Raw genomic sequence first — 14,924 nt, forward strand, 5'->3', positions numbered from 1 at the left:
TCCCAGAGGGTGTAATGATTTCATCTGCAGAAGCAGAAGAGGGGTGATGGGTTAGAGACTGGAGGAGACCTTTTGTTTACACAATTCATTGGCAGCCACAAACCATTAAAAGCAGAGAAGAAGCCACAGGGTGTGTAAATCAAGATCCCCAGGCTTTTGTCTCAGAAAGACACACACACACACACACACACATGCACACACACTGGATTGAATATTATTCTGCCACTTACATAATCAAAATGAACAAGCAGTACAGCAAGGGCGGGGAATGTTTTACAGCCCAAGGGCCACTTTTCTTTCTGAGAAGCCTTCCAGGGGCCACATGCAAGCCATGGGTGGGACCAGAGCAATGAAAGTGAATCTTACCTTTGTACAGTAGACTAGCTTCACACACAAACTCTGACACACCCCTCTCCATTCTCCATCCAGGGAAGCAAGAATACATTCCAACCAGGGGAGAATACTCAGGGTGTGACTCAAGTAAGGAATGTATACTGGGGTAAAGGAGTGGTGTTGGTCAGGTGTAGGGAAGGGCAGTTGGAAAAGGGTAGGTGGGGTTGGAGAGTGGAGTGAGTAGAAGAATAGCCCTTCCCTTATATGAAGCTCCTTTGTACTGAGTCAGACCAACAGCACCTGTAAACCAGAATTGTCTGTTCTGACTGTAAGCAGCCCCTTAGACAGACAGAGATTTCTGCATATAAAGACCATATATTATTATTTTTCGGAACAGTTCTGGTTATTAGGAGGTACCCAAAATATCCAGAGGATTCTCTCATGAAACAAGCAGCTTACCATGGCAATTTAAATGTGAATATATCCAATATGCACCTGGTGCTTGGTCCAAACCTTAAGCCCTCCAACTGAAACCTAAAAGTATGCCCTTTAAGGAACCAGTTCATACAATTTCCAGGATCAAGTGGTAAAGCTTTAATGAGACTGTACCTTTTCAGGATGCATCCTGCAATATAGTTCTTGGCACAAACAAAATACCCAAATGCAAAGAAATATAGGAATTTCTAGGACAAAATCCAGATAAAAAAACTAACATTTTAGGGTAGAACATGTACACATACTTAAGGGTGAAATACCACCCCCACATTGGAATCTTGTGCGGAACAATACAGAAATGTGACAGCATGGTTTTTATGAATCAGCACATGTGAAATGACACACAGGAGAAAGAGACTGATCCATTCATCCCTATCTAAAAGTTTATGTGTCCTAATGAGTCTATTCTCACAAGCCCTGATCCATCCTGAAAAGTAGCCATTTCCCCCAACAGACTCAAAGCGATAAGATTTCAGAAGGACGTTCTGAAGGCATGCCAAACATCAGGAAGAAAATCCATCTCTCTTCCCCATGCAAAACCACTGATGAGTTCATGAACTGCGCGGAGCAATAAATCAGTTTGGATCGTGTCGGAGAACAGGAAGGTTTTTTAGCCCCCTAATGGGCATTCTGACAATCTGATTGCACCATAATTCTTTGTAGCTGTCACCTTTGCGGTCCTGTCAACACTCCTAATCTTTTCTCATTGCGATGTCAAGTTTTGGTAAAGTAAAGAGGTGGGTGGTAAAAACCTGACTGATAATAGAAGCTGAGACCTTCTGTGTGACTTTACAGATGTGGGCTGCATGCTGGTTTACTCTGCGCTATCCTGCACTAGCAATGGAGGCTGATCCATTTGGGCTAATGAGGCTTTCTCCTCCCAACCTTGGTCTGTCTTCATCTTGCTTGCCTACTTCCTTACTTAGCTACCTTCTTACTGACAACCAGTTCAGGGAGGTGGCACTGTCTCTTGCAGTCTCAGCATTGCCCTTGTAGAACTCAGCAGGGATGGAGGAGGAAGGGGACAAGGCTAGAATGAGTGGGTCCTGCCTGTCATTGGCTCCGGCACCACCTACTGTTGGGCTCCCTGCATTCCACCCTAAAAATTACAAGGGGTGCCAGTCACTGCTGAGCGCTGGTTAGGCCACAACTGGAGAGCTGCATCCGTTATGGGTGGCATGCTTTAAAAGGATTCTGACAAACTGGAGCATGTCCAAAGGAGGCCAAGCAGGAGAGTTTGGAAAAGTTAAAAGACCTGTGTGTGCTTAGCCTGGAAAAGAAAATGTTAAGCAGAGACGTCATAGCTCTCTTCAAAACGTGAAAGGTATCATGCAGAATTTTTCAGCTGTTGAGCATTTTCTAGCCACACAGCTGTTCCAGGCACAGATCTTCTTTGGAACAGCCCTTCGCAGCCGTAGGAACAACAGTAGGGTCCGAAATTAATGGGGTTGGGTTTGTCTTATTTTCATGATAGTTCCATGATGCTTTGTTTCCCCTCCTCCAACTCTCACCCCTCCTCTGAAGCACCTGTGCTCTGTTAGGAAGTACAGAGACAAATTTGCTTATATATTTGGTAAGAGAGTTGATGACTGAACCCAGCAAAAACCTGTTATCTCTCTCAATATGTGTGAATAAATAATTGTGTGTGTGTGTGTGTGTGTGTATAACCTTTTATTTTTAGTCTGTAAAAATAGAAAAAATTACAGAAAAGTTACATAGGCAAAGACAAAAACATACATCTCACATCCTTTTTCACTCATTCCCCTTTCCCCCCTCCCTGGGAGATTCCCCCCCCCCTCGGTTGCTTCTCAGCCTCCCCGTTACAACATTTGTATTTGCTCCTTGTTCTATCTGCATGCCCTTATATCTGCTTTTATTTCTTCTTTCCCCCATTTACTTGAGCCTTTACAACTCTGCCAAGAGATCAGCCTTTACAATATGTAATTTGATATAATCCTTAAATGACTTCCAGTTATTTTCTCCCTCCTTTTCCTTTATCCTTTTTAATTCCTCATATTTTGATGCTAGATTATAATACGTCATCATTTTTAGTTGCCAATCCTCTTTATTTGGTACTCTTTCTGATTTCCAGTTTCTCGCTATTAGGAGTCTGGCTGAAACTGTTGCATATATGATTATGGTTCTGTCTTTTGCCTGGATATCCTTGCCCAGCATTCCTAAAAGAATGTTTCAATATTTTTCTTAAAGGAATATTTAATGATTTTCTTTAATTCTTTGTATATCGTCTCCCAAAACATTTTGATTTCATTACAGTACCACCACATATGCATATACGTGCCTATTTCTTTTTTGCATCGCCAACACTGATTATTTATACCTTTATACATTTTGGCCAGCTTAACTGGCGTCAGATGCCACCTATATTGCATCTTTAGTATGTTTCCTTTGATGTCATAATTCGGTGTTAGTTGGCTATCCCAATATGTGTGAATAAATAATTGATTGATTGATTACCCACCCTTCACCAGCATGTCCCAGAAAAGGTTACAACAATTCCAAATTCCAAATTAAAAGCAGTTAAAACAGATTGCAGTCAGGAATAGAATGGGCCCTGAAAATTCACACCACAGCTATCAAAGGCCTAAGTCAAAAGATATACCTTTGGCATTCAGTGAATGCCAGTGGCAGCAACGTGCCAGTGGCTACCAGATGCTAAGGAGCAACAGCGGTAAAGAGCTATTGGACTGGTGACCTGCTTGTGAGCTTATTGGAGGCATCTGGTTGGCCACTATGGGAAACAGGACATTGGACGAGATGGACCTTTGGACTGATCCAGCAGGGCTTCTGTTACATTCTTATGGATGTCAGTTGTGGGGGTGCCAGAGGTTGAAGAAATTTTTTGTTATGGGCTTCGTTGGTATCAAAGGTCAGGCTGGTGGTCATCACTGCATCGTGGAGACGGACACACACGGACACACACACACACACACACACAGAGAGAGAGAGAGAGAGAGGCAGGCTGAAGGCCCATCTAGCCCATTGGAAGTCTACAATCAGGACTTGAATGCAGCAAGAAGAAGAGAAGAAGAGTTTGGATTTGATACCCCGCTTTATCACTACCCGAAGGAGTCTCAAAGCGGCTAACATTCTCCTTTGCCTTCCTTTCCCCACAACAAACACTCTGTGAGGTGAGTGGGGCTGAGAGACTTCAGAGAAGCGTGACTAGCCCAAGGTCACCCATCAGCTGCATGTGGAGGAGTGGGGACGCGAACCCGGTTCCCCAGATTACGAGTCTACCGCTCTTAACCACTACACCACACTGGCTCTTTCCCCACCTGTGATTCCCAGCAACTCAGGGAAATTCTGCCTGTCACAGTGGTGACAGAGCATAGCCATCAGGGCTTGTGGCCACTGGTAGCCTTGTCCTCCAAGTTTCTGTGCCCCTCCTGAAGTCCAGCTGATATGGCAGAGTGAAAAGTGAACAACCCAACGAACAAGGTCTTGGTTCTTTTAAATAGCCCATTTCCTTAAAATTCCAGATCAAAGGGTGGGGAGAGAAGGAGGGCAATAGCCAAATGAACCTTGGCTTTCTCCTCAGCGCTCTCTCTATAAAGTTGTCTCTTGCTGGCATGCTCTTTAATAAAATTGGCTTAGATTTGTTGATAAGCCTGAAGCAATGTCAATGTGAAGTGTCAATCTTGTGGTACAAGAGGAACCTTCAGGGGTCAAGCATCTTCCCGTATATGATTGTTGTTTCAAAGATATGTCAGCTGTGTGTTAACTGTTTTTCTTATGGATCTTGCGAAAGATTGGACATGAGGCACAGATTAAAACAAAAATGTGGCGCGAGGGGAGAGGCTGACATATTCTGCATGTCAGGTAGAACAGTCTGGAGGCAGCCTTAGTAGCCAAGCCAAAACCCAGGGTGAGAATGGCTAAAAGATGCTTAGTCCACGTAACTTGTTGAGGTTGAAAAACCATGGTAGGGTTCACAGCTCTATAGCAGGGATGGGAACCCTAGGCTCCTGGGTCAAATTTGACCCTCTATCTTTGAGGCATCTATCTTTGGCTCTCAGGACTCTTCCCATACCACATCCGCTCCCCAGCCACTCCCTCTCACTCCAGGCCACACCCCTCACCGACCCTGTTTTGCAACTCCTTGAGTGTTTTTGCCTGGCTGAAATATGTCATCACACCCTTGCCATTGTTTTTGTGAGCCAGTTATAGAAAGAGGTATACAAGTGAGCGTCTGTAGAAACTAGCCCACTGTGCAAAGCTGAAATTCACATCCTTTGCCCAGCCCACTTTTGCTTCTAGCCCTTCCCACTGCTGGCATGTAGTTCCTGTAAGATTGCCCAGAAGGGATTGTGGACCTTAGACTGCAGAAAAGTTCCCTAGACCTGCTTCATAGGATCAGCAGGGATCCTAGTGTCCCTTTGAGTCACCTGATCCTTGCTAAGGTGGTAGCAACACTCTCTTGAAATCAGCAGTGGTGTCCAACAACTCCAAATGTGTTCTTGATAGCATAGATAGAGAAGAAGGCACCAGGGCTACAGGTTCACGGCTCCAATTGCCTTACAGCACATGACTTCTAGGAATAAAGGAAGCTACCTTAAACACGGCCAAAGTATTTATCAGTTTGACCGACTGTCTATTCTGCATTGTCTATTCTGAACAGCAGCTTCTCTCCAGGGTCTCATACTGGGGGCTGGACCAGGGACCACCTGCATGCACAGCATGCACTCTGCCACTGAGGTGTGGTCCTTCCCCTTCTGCTCTCCTGGTTCCAGCCCCAAAATGACAATGGGTACATTTTCTTGTAAGTAAAGAACTGGACATTTATTATAGAAGCTGAGCAGTACAGACTCAGGAAAGAACAGAATATAACCCAGGTGCAAATGGAGAAGAACAAATAATCTGGTCCAGGATCAGGCCCAGGTTCAGGCATCCAAGATCAGGAACACATGTTCCAAGACCGCACAGGAGTGGTGTAGTTGTTCCAATGAGTTTCCCCACCTACTCACCAAGCTTTTCAGCAGAAGTGGAGAATGCTCAGCTACTCATGAGAATCACTGATCCTGCAGGAAGTCCTGCTCTGAATGTGGGTGTTCTTCCTATGGGAATGAGTCTCTTCCTCTGTCCCTGGGGGACATCACTAGATATGCCTATATACATTAAAATGTAAGGCTGTCATCATGCTGCAGTTCTCAATTGACATTACAGATGGATGGGTCTGAGGTGGGATAACCAGTTTGGTGTAGTGGTTAAGAGCGGTAGACTCGTTATCTGGGGAACCGGGTTCGCGTCTCCACTCCTCCACATGCAGCTGCTGGGTGACCTTGGGCTAGTCACACTTCTCTGAAGTCTCTCAGCCCCACTCACCTCACAGAGTGTTTGTTGTGGGGGAGGAAGAGAAAGGAGAATGTTAGCCGCTTTGAGACTCCTTCGGGTAGTGATAAAGCGGGATATCAAATCCAAACTCTTCTCTTCTTCAATGCTACCAATGGTAGGCATGCAGGCAGGTGAGCGAGCAAGAAGATGTGAAGGAAGGAGGGTTGGCAAAGGAGCTGGTGGGTAGGCAGGGGCTGGGAAGTGGAGCAAGCAGGGGGAGCTGCCCGTGATATAAACATATGAAGGTGCCTTATACTGAGTCAGACCAACAGTTCATGTAAACTGTTGTCTCTTCTGACTGTAAGCAGTTCTTTGGGGGGTTTCCATCACAGAAGAAGAAGAGAAGAAGAGTTTGGATTTGATATCCCGCTTTATCACTACCCGAAGGAGTCTCAAAGCAGCTAACATTCTCCTTTCCCTTCCTCCCCCACAACAAACACTCTGTGAGGTGAGTGGGGCTGGGTGTGACTAGCCCAAGGTCACCCAGCAGCTGCATGTGGAGGAGCGGGGACGCGAACCCGGTTCCCCAGATTACGAGTCTACCGCTCTTAACCACTACACCACACTGCCTCTCACACCACACTGGCTTCTACACATGTCACCTGCTACTAGATCCTTTTAGCAGAACATTCTGCATGCAAACCATTTTCTCTACCCCTGAAGTATGGCCTGTTCTCAGTTATCCCACCTCAGACCCATCCATCTGTAATGTCAATGCCTCAGACAAGGCAATACTTTGCCCCATGGAACTCAAAAGAACCACCAAACCAGTCTCTATAGCCACACCCTCTCATCTGCATAGCCACACCCCCAGCTCGGTTCTTGGCCAGGCTAGTGTGTGTGAGACAGACTGCTGGGAGCTGCTTTTGACATGTTAAGAGACAAAATAGAATTGTCAACATAGCCAGGCATAAAGACTGCTTCAAAGAAGTCACAAGTGGAATCTTCAAGAGCCAGGACCCAGGAAGGTTAAGTCTTCCAAAAAAAGCTCTGGTTTCTAATATCCTTATTTGAATTTGACAGCATGTTCTAGCTCATTCTTTGCCACACAACCTTTAATCATTTGCACAGCTCTCCCACACACAAAAGTAAAGGAAGCTGAGGTGTTTTTCTTTCTCTTTCATTCTTCCTTTTAAAAGGAGGGTTAATTATGTAGCAATTAAGATTTATGCAACTTCCTCTTCACATCATAAATATTAATAGGAGAAGCTGAGAAGCTGGGGAAAAGCCGTCACTGCAGAACCAGGAAGAGATGTTAGTTTTGGTGTAGGCGTGTACAGAGCAGGACACCCAACTTTTGTTGATACATGACGTGCAGCTTCTTTTGATGCAGTCTGTTCCTCCAGTTTTAAATTCTAAGGACATCAGAAGAGCCCTGCTGGACCAGGACAGTGGCCCATCTAGTCCAGCATCCTGTTTTCACAATGGCCACCCAGATGCCCCAATGGGAAGCCTGCAAGCAAGACCTGTACACAACACCACTCCTTCCGCTTCTGATTCCTAGCAGCTGGCATTCAGAAACATACTACCTTCAACAGTGGAGATTCTGGGGATTAAACCGGGCACCTTCTGCATGAAAAGCATGCTACAGCCTTTCCCCCAAAGCAACATAGGAAGTTACCTTATACTGTGTCAGACCAATTGGTCCATCTAGCTCAGTACTATCTACACAGACCCTTCAGGCAGAAAATATTTCCAGCTTTACCTAGGGATGCCAGGAACCGAACCTGGGACCTCCTGCATGCAAAGCAGATGCTCTGCCACCGAGCTATGGCCCTTCCCTTTGGGATTGCTTGCAACAAATGAGAAACCAATGCACACCTGTCTTGCGGTGGTGGTGGGGAACGGGACATGACAGACTGTGAAGTAAAGACCCTTTGCATCCTGCAGCCTCCCCATACTCATCCTCCCTAAACAGTCCTGCATGTTATCCCTGTTGGGAGAGAGTTGTTGTGTCAAGTAGTTGTTAAAAGTGACACAGCCAACCTAGGAAAGAACTCTCAAAGCCTAGTAAATCTCTAGCCACCCTAAAATAAAACTTTATACCGGCTAATAAATTTTAATGCTACTTGTCAGCACTTGATAACTGCAATCATTTAACAGGGCAAGGAAGAGGAGGAGGAGGAGGAGGAGGAGGAGGAGGAGGAGGAGGAGGAGGAGGAAGGAAGAAAACAGAGAATACCAAGTTTGTTGCAGGGTGCAAAAATAAGGAGATGGGGTGGGGGCATTCAGTTTTCCTGGGCAGGGAGCCGCTCCAGATTGAAGGTGGGGATAGGCGATTTGAAGAAACCCCAAATTTATGTGAAAGTGGCCTTCTATCTGAGCAGTTGGGATTTTTGCGCTCTAAGGTGGAGTCTGTCATTTATTCAATCGCTTTTTCATTTATCTCGTTTATATCCCACCTTTCTTCCTCACAACAACCCTGCAAGGTAGGTTAGGCTGAGAGACTTTGGCTGGTCCCCAAGGCCACACCCAGCTAGTTTCACAGCTGAGCAGGAGATTTGAACCCCAAGTATCCCAGGTTCTAGTCTGACACTCTTAACCTCAACACCACAAAGGCTCATACACTTATTACCTACCATGTAGGCAGTTATTTATCCCAAGTTCATCAGAAAAGTTGACAAAGCGGTTTTACAAAGAAAAAGGAAGGAGAAAAAGTCAAAACAATAAAAATTAAATGCAGTGTGGAAAACTCATCAAAATCCATAAATATTACAATTCATAAAACATCAAATGCCAGGACACAGCATTCCATTCATGTGATGGACCAATACTCATTTGGAATCTACATTGACTGACACATCTGTACCTCAATTGACTTGTCCTTGCACACATTCACCCGCACTCACATAGTCTCAGCAGTTACAAATCCAAACAACCCCCTGGGTACACATACAAAGGCATTACAAACTGAGCAGCCTTTGCCCCACAAAGTTCTCCAGGTGTGTTGTTGTTGTTGTTGTTGTTGTTGTTACTACTACTTTTATTGAATTAGATTTTTAAAATTTATTTTTAGTAATTTTTATTCCTGAATCAGAAAAGGGCCTAGAGATGGGAAATGGCCTTAGCTCAGTGACAGAGCGTATGCCTTGCATGCAGAACGGAGCCGAGCACAGAGGCAATGCAGCTTCTATGGCTGGCGGCTCCTTCTCCTTCTGCTGCCACTGGCTGGGGGCTGCTTCAATCCTCTTTCTCTTCTGTGGCAGGAGGAGGAGGAGGAAGGATCTGATCCACCAGCGCATTCCCCAGAACGAGCATTCTGGCAAAGTGGACCCCAGCAGGATTGCACTCTCCCCATTCAGAAGCTGATGAGCAGAGGTTCAGTCCTGCTTACTGCAGGGGCTTGTTCATCAGGGCACACAACTGGCAAAACAGCAACCAGCTGGATTAAATCACACCCATCACACTCATCAGCTGACCCCACTCAAACTTGTCAGTGTGGGCATGTTTGGGAAACATGGGTGCATCCTGGTATATCTTGTAATTGTCCATCTTGTTTGGACATGTATTAGGGCACATGGATATTAACAAATATGTGGATTATGGATTATTCTTATTGTTGGTGTGAGCTGGCTCCATTTTCTCCTTATGTTATATTTGCAATAAAAAAAGAGGAAGAAAGGAAAGAATGGGGTTGCCAATTCAAAGGGGAAACTGCAGATTTGGTTATCCTGAGCAAATGCACTCCTGATGTGGAGAGGTAGGGTTGCTATACGTCCAGGATTTCCTGGACATATCCAGGATTTGTCCATCGGAAATAGTGTCCAGGTAGAATTTCTGAAAATCGTTAAAATGACTGGGAAAACCTGGGCATATGGCAACTGAACAACTTTGCCCCCCACCAAAAAAAGCTCAACAACTATTGTGTCCAGGTTTTCACTTTTTGAAATATGGCAACCCTATCTTTGAAAAACTCTGTCCATCTGAGCATCCCTGGAGTGAGCATCACTTGCCACTTCAGCTGCTTCTCCCTTCCTTGCAAGAGAGAACACATTAGGAAGCTCGATTGGATTCATATGTTCTGGTCACAAGGGGGTAGCATTCGCACAGCTGTGATAATTCCGTCCGTTGTACTGCCATCAGCTCACAGTGGCTTGCAAATAATTGAGGTCCAGGCCTCACTTTTGAGAATATGTGTATTGTTTTCTCTTCTTTGAGAGGAGCCAGGAAAACAGTGGCATTTCCGTAAGTGAGTGCAAGATTGGTCCAGGAAGCAACCACAGCCCCCCCTCCATCACTTCAGAGGTCGGGGGGGGAACCATCTGCTTAGTGCTTTTCCAGTTACTGATTCAACTGGACGCAAGGCTAATATGGTGGGGACAGAATGCTGGTCCTCCTCAGACTAGTCCAAAAGACTCATAATAATGATACTTAGCATTTATAGAGAGCACGTTCAGAGCCTTCAACATGCATTATGTCAGTGATCCTTACCATCAGGTAAGGCAGTATTATTATCCCCATATTGAAGATGGGGAGCTGGTTTCAAGAGGACTGAGGCTAAGAACATCAGAAGAGCCGTGCTAGACCAGCCCAAAGTCTCATCTAGCCCCATGCCGTGTTCTCACAGTGGCCAACCAGATGGCCCTGGGAAGCCTATAACCAGGACCCAAGTGCAACAGTGCTCTCTTCACTTGTGAATAGTAATAACTTGCACACAGAGGTATACTGTCTGCCTCTGATAGTGGAGGTGTAACAAAGTCATAGTGGTAGCTAGCCATTGATAACCTTAATCTTCCCTGAATTTGCGTAATCTTACTGTAAAGCCATCCAAGCTGGTTGCCATCACTACCTCTTGTGGGAGCGGATTCCACAGTTAAGCATGTGGTACTTATAATACAGCCCTGACCTTGTCAGAGCCAGGGTAGTGTAGAGGTTAGACTGTTGGACCAGGACCTGGGAGACCAGAGTTCAAATCTCCACTCAGCCATGAAGCTCACTGGGTGACCTTGGGCTACTCACTCACTCCCAGCCTAACCTGTTTTACAGGGTTGTTGTGAGGGTAAAGTGAGGAGAGAAACTATGTATGCTACCTTGAGCTTCTTGGAGCAAAGATGGAGTATGAATACAATAAATATATAACATTCCTCTGAAGTCAATCCCACTAAATTCAGTACCAGCGAGTTTGTGGCTAAGGTGAGCAGGAAACTGCAAATGGATTTTGCAGCTCACACTCAGAATTGATGTCAAAATTTCACTCAAAGGACCAGTTGAAGTGGGAGACGGGAAGTGGGATTCCACTGTGAAACCTCTGACAAAATTACAAGGTCATTCCCCCCACCCCAACAAAAGGTTTCAAAAGGAAATAGCATGGTATCTCTAAGGAAATGTCATTATCTTGTTGTGTAGAAACCCCAGACTCACAGGGGCGGATGGGGCAGGACACTTACTTTAGTCCACACTTGCTATGGCAATTTTTGTCTGTCAAGCCCATGAAAGGCAAAGCGCAGTCGGAAAGTCAGAACGAGTTAAAGCAGTATGAGCAGAGACAGGTCCAATAAGCAGAGTCACATTCAGCTAATGTTCAGGGACCTGCAGCACAGGGCATTCAGGTTGGGGTGGGGCAGATTGTTTCAGTACCATGGAAAGCTCCCAACGAGCTTGAAACTCCCCTCTCCTATTGCAAGCAGGAAGGATGCTGTCTCAGCAGAGAGTGGATCACGTTATTTAGGTAGGTGAGGCTGGCTTGTGTCAGGACGTTGCTAAAGCCCCTGCTTGCATCTGTATATATAGACTTCTATGAGGGAAGATAGGGGTGGTGCTGGCAAGAAACTACTGAAGGTTCTTGCCTGGGTGAAGCAACCTGCACCTTGTCCTCATCCTAGTCTTCCTGCAGGGCCCTGGAACTGGGGCTTGGGGGCATGATGCTTATGCTCATTAGCCAATAACTATTTTCTTCCTGCTGTAAAATCCAAGCCTACAGCAGACATTTGGGGCTACTGCTCCTTTTGTTTCTTGCTGACACTCCTATGGATTTTGCACTAATTGTCCCTCAGACATTTTAGTAATAGTCTGCAAAACAATCAGCACACGATAAAGTCCTATGCTGGCAGGGCAATCAATTAAATATCAATTAATCAGGTCATCAGCCCATGCAAGGAAGCTGGTAATGGATGGCTCAGAACCTGTAATATTAGTGTGCTGTTTTTGTACCTATAACTTATAGCGTATTCATGGTGTGGATTTGCTTGTTTTGAAGGAGGGATTCCAGGGAAAGGTAGCATTGTCTACAATGCAAAGGAATCGGGGGGGGGGGCAGGATGCTGTCTGAAGCCCATTGACCCACCTACTTCAGTAATGTCTACCCTGATCGCCACAGGCTCTCCAGGGTTTCAGAGTGGGGACATTCCCAGCCCTAATGGGAAATGTTTGGGACTGAACCTGGGACTTTCTGAATATGTCTCACCTCCCAAAATTTAAATTCCATGCTTTGTGGGACAGAGGCTTACACAGGAACATAGCCTTATATTGAGTCAGACAATTGGTTTCTCCAGCTCTGTATTGCACTTGGGGATGCCATTGGGGATTGAACCTAGGACCTTTTGCATGCAAAGCAGGTGCTCTGCCACTGAGCTGTGTCCCTTCCTTTGACACAGGGACATAAGAAGCTGCCTTAGACAGAGCCTTGGCCCATCTATCACAGTCTTGTCTGCTCAGATTCACAACAGCTTTCCAGAGCAACAGACAGAATTGTTTTCCAACCCTACTAAGAGATGTCCACAGATTCAACCTGTGTCTTTATGTATGCAAATATGTATCATGCTACAAGTCAGGTCTAAACTTCAAGTGAGTTTGGGGCTGCTGCTGCTACATTTCGTAGAATCACATAATTGTAGAGTTGAAAGGGACCCTGCGGGCCATCTAGTCCAACCCCCGCAGTTCCACATTTCCTCAAAGGAGCTGAACATGGGATACTTTGTTCTCTCCATTATCATTTTATCCTCATGACAACATGCTGGGTTGAGTTAGGTTGAGAGGTTGGATGCTTTGGAATACCACTTTCCAGGAATCACACTGTTGCCCTCAGGTCCTGCCTGAGGGCTTCCTATTGGGGCATCTGCTTGGGCCCTGTGAGAACAGAATGCTGGACTGGATGTGCTCTTGGCTTGATCCAGCAGGCTCTTCTTGTGTTCTCATGTTCCTAAGGTCCCAAGTCCATCCCCTAGCATCTCCAGGTATAGCTGGGAAAGATTCCTGGTCTGAAACCTGGTAGAGCCACTGCTAGTCAGTGTGTCAAACAATAATGAGCTAGATGAACCAGTGGTCTGGCTTGGTGTAAGGCAGCTTTCTACATTCCTGTATACTATTTCCTGCAGCTCCTCTGCACTTCAGCTAAGCTTCTGCCACATCCTTCAGTTCTGCAAAAGGAATATTCCTGTTGGTTCATCATCTCCCCCTCAGCAACCCAAGCCTGCCACTCTTGTGAGGTTCAGCAGCCAGGAGAAGAGCCGAGGTAGGCAGCATGAGCTCACGAGGTCCGGGGGATGTGATCACATCCTGTCACAAAGCATTTGCTGACCTTTCTGTAAATATTTCTCAGAAAAGGCTAAATGGCTGGGTCAGTTCAGAGGGGGCCGCGCCATGATCAGTGCTGAGCCGCAGGCCCCGGCCATGGCTCCCTCTGACAAATAGCAATTGACCTGCCTGACTAGAGGCACATGCTGTTATGCTGGGGGTGCCCAGCCGGCGACCTGCATATTTTTAAACGCCACAGTGCTGTGCTTCTTGACTTTCATTTGGTTATATGCCTCACTGTTTCTACTTCCCCTTCTTCCTGTGGTGCGTTCCTTTCTGAGGACTCTCAGAACACACACACACAAAAATAATGTTCAGGGCAAGATGTGCCTCAAGCCTCTCTCAACGACACCCAGTTGTTGCGGAAACAACCTACAATGGCCGCTAAACAAGGAAATGCATCACCTTCCCCCCAAAGGATGTGATTTGCATCACATTTGCACATGCTGATTTATAGAACATGGGTGAGGAAAATTTTCAGCTTGAAGGCCGTGTTCCATTCTGGGCAACTTTCTGAGAGTGCATACCAGCAGTGGGCAGGGCCAGATGCAGAAGTGGGTGGAGTGATTAATGCAAATCTTCCCTTTGCACAGTAGGCTAGTTCCACACATTTCTATTCTTTGCCCAGCCCACAAGAGACGTGATCAGTGCATACCCTCCAACATTTCTCCAATGAAAATAGGGGTGTCCCATTCCATAAGGATAATTTTACTATTTATACCCCACACATCTTACTGGGTTACCCCAGCGCTCTGGACAGATTACAAGATATATAAAAACACAATAAAACATTAAATGTTTTTTAAAAACAAAAAACCTTCCCTTTACAGGCTTGGGGGGGGGTGTCAGATAACTCCATACCCTCCAACCTTTCTCCAATGAAAATAGGGACATCCTAAGGAAAAGCGGGACATTCCGGGATCAACCAGAAACTGGGATGACTTCTGTAAATCAGGGATGTCCCTAGAAAATAAGGACACTTGGAGGGTCTGTCAGTGTTCAAGGACACCTGGATATGGGGAATGACCCCATCTTGCCTTCAGGCAGCAAAATGTATTGAGCTGGCCATGAATACCAGCCAGAATTTCCGCCCAGGCAAGATGGTTTCTGAAACAGACCCTCCTCACTGGAGTCATCTGGGTTTGCAAGGTGTGGCCTTGAGGCTGCATTAGGGCCCAGTATGTGCCTTGAGGCCATGATGATTGAGCAACATCCTGACATAAGTTTCTGAG

Source organism: Lacerta agilis, chromosome Z (assembly GCF_009819535.1).
Source record: "Lacerta agilis isolate rLacAgi1 chromosome Z, rLacAgi1.pri, whole genome shotgun sequence".
In the NCBI taxonomy this organism is placed as follows: domain Eukaryota; kingdom Metazoa; phylum Chordata; class Lepidosauria; order Squamata; family Lacertidae; genus Lacerta; species Lacerta agilis.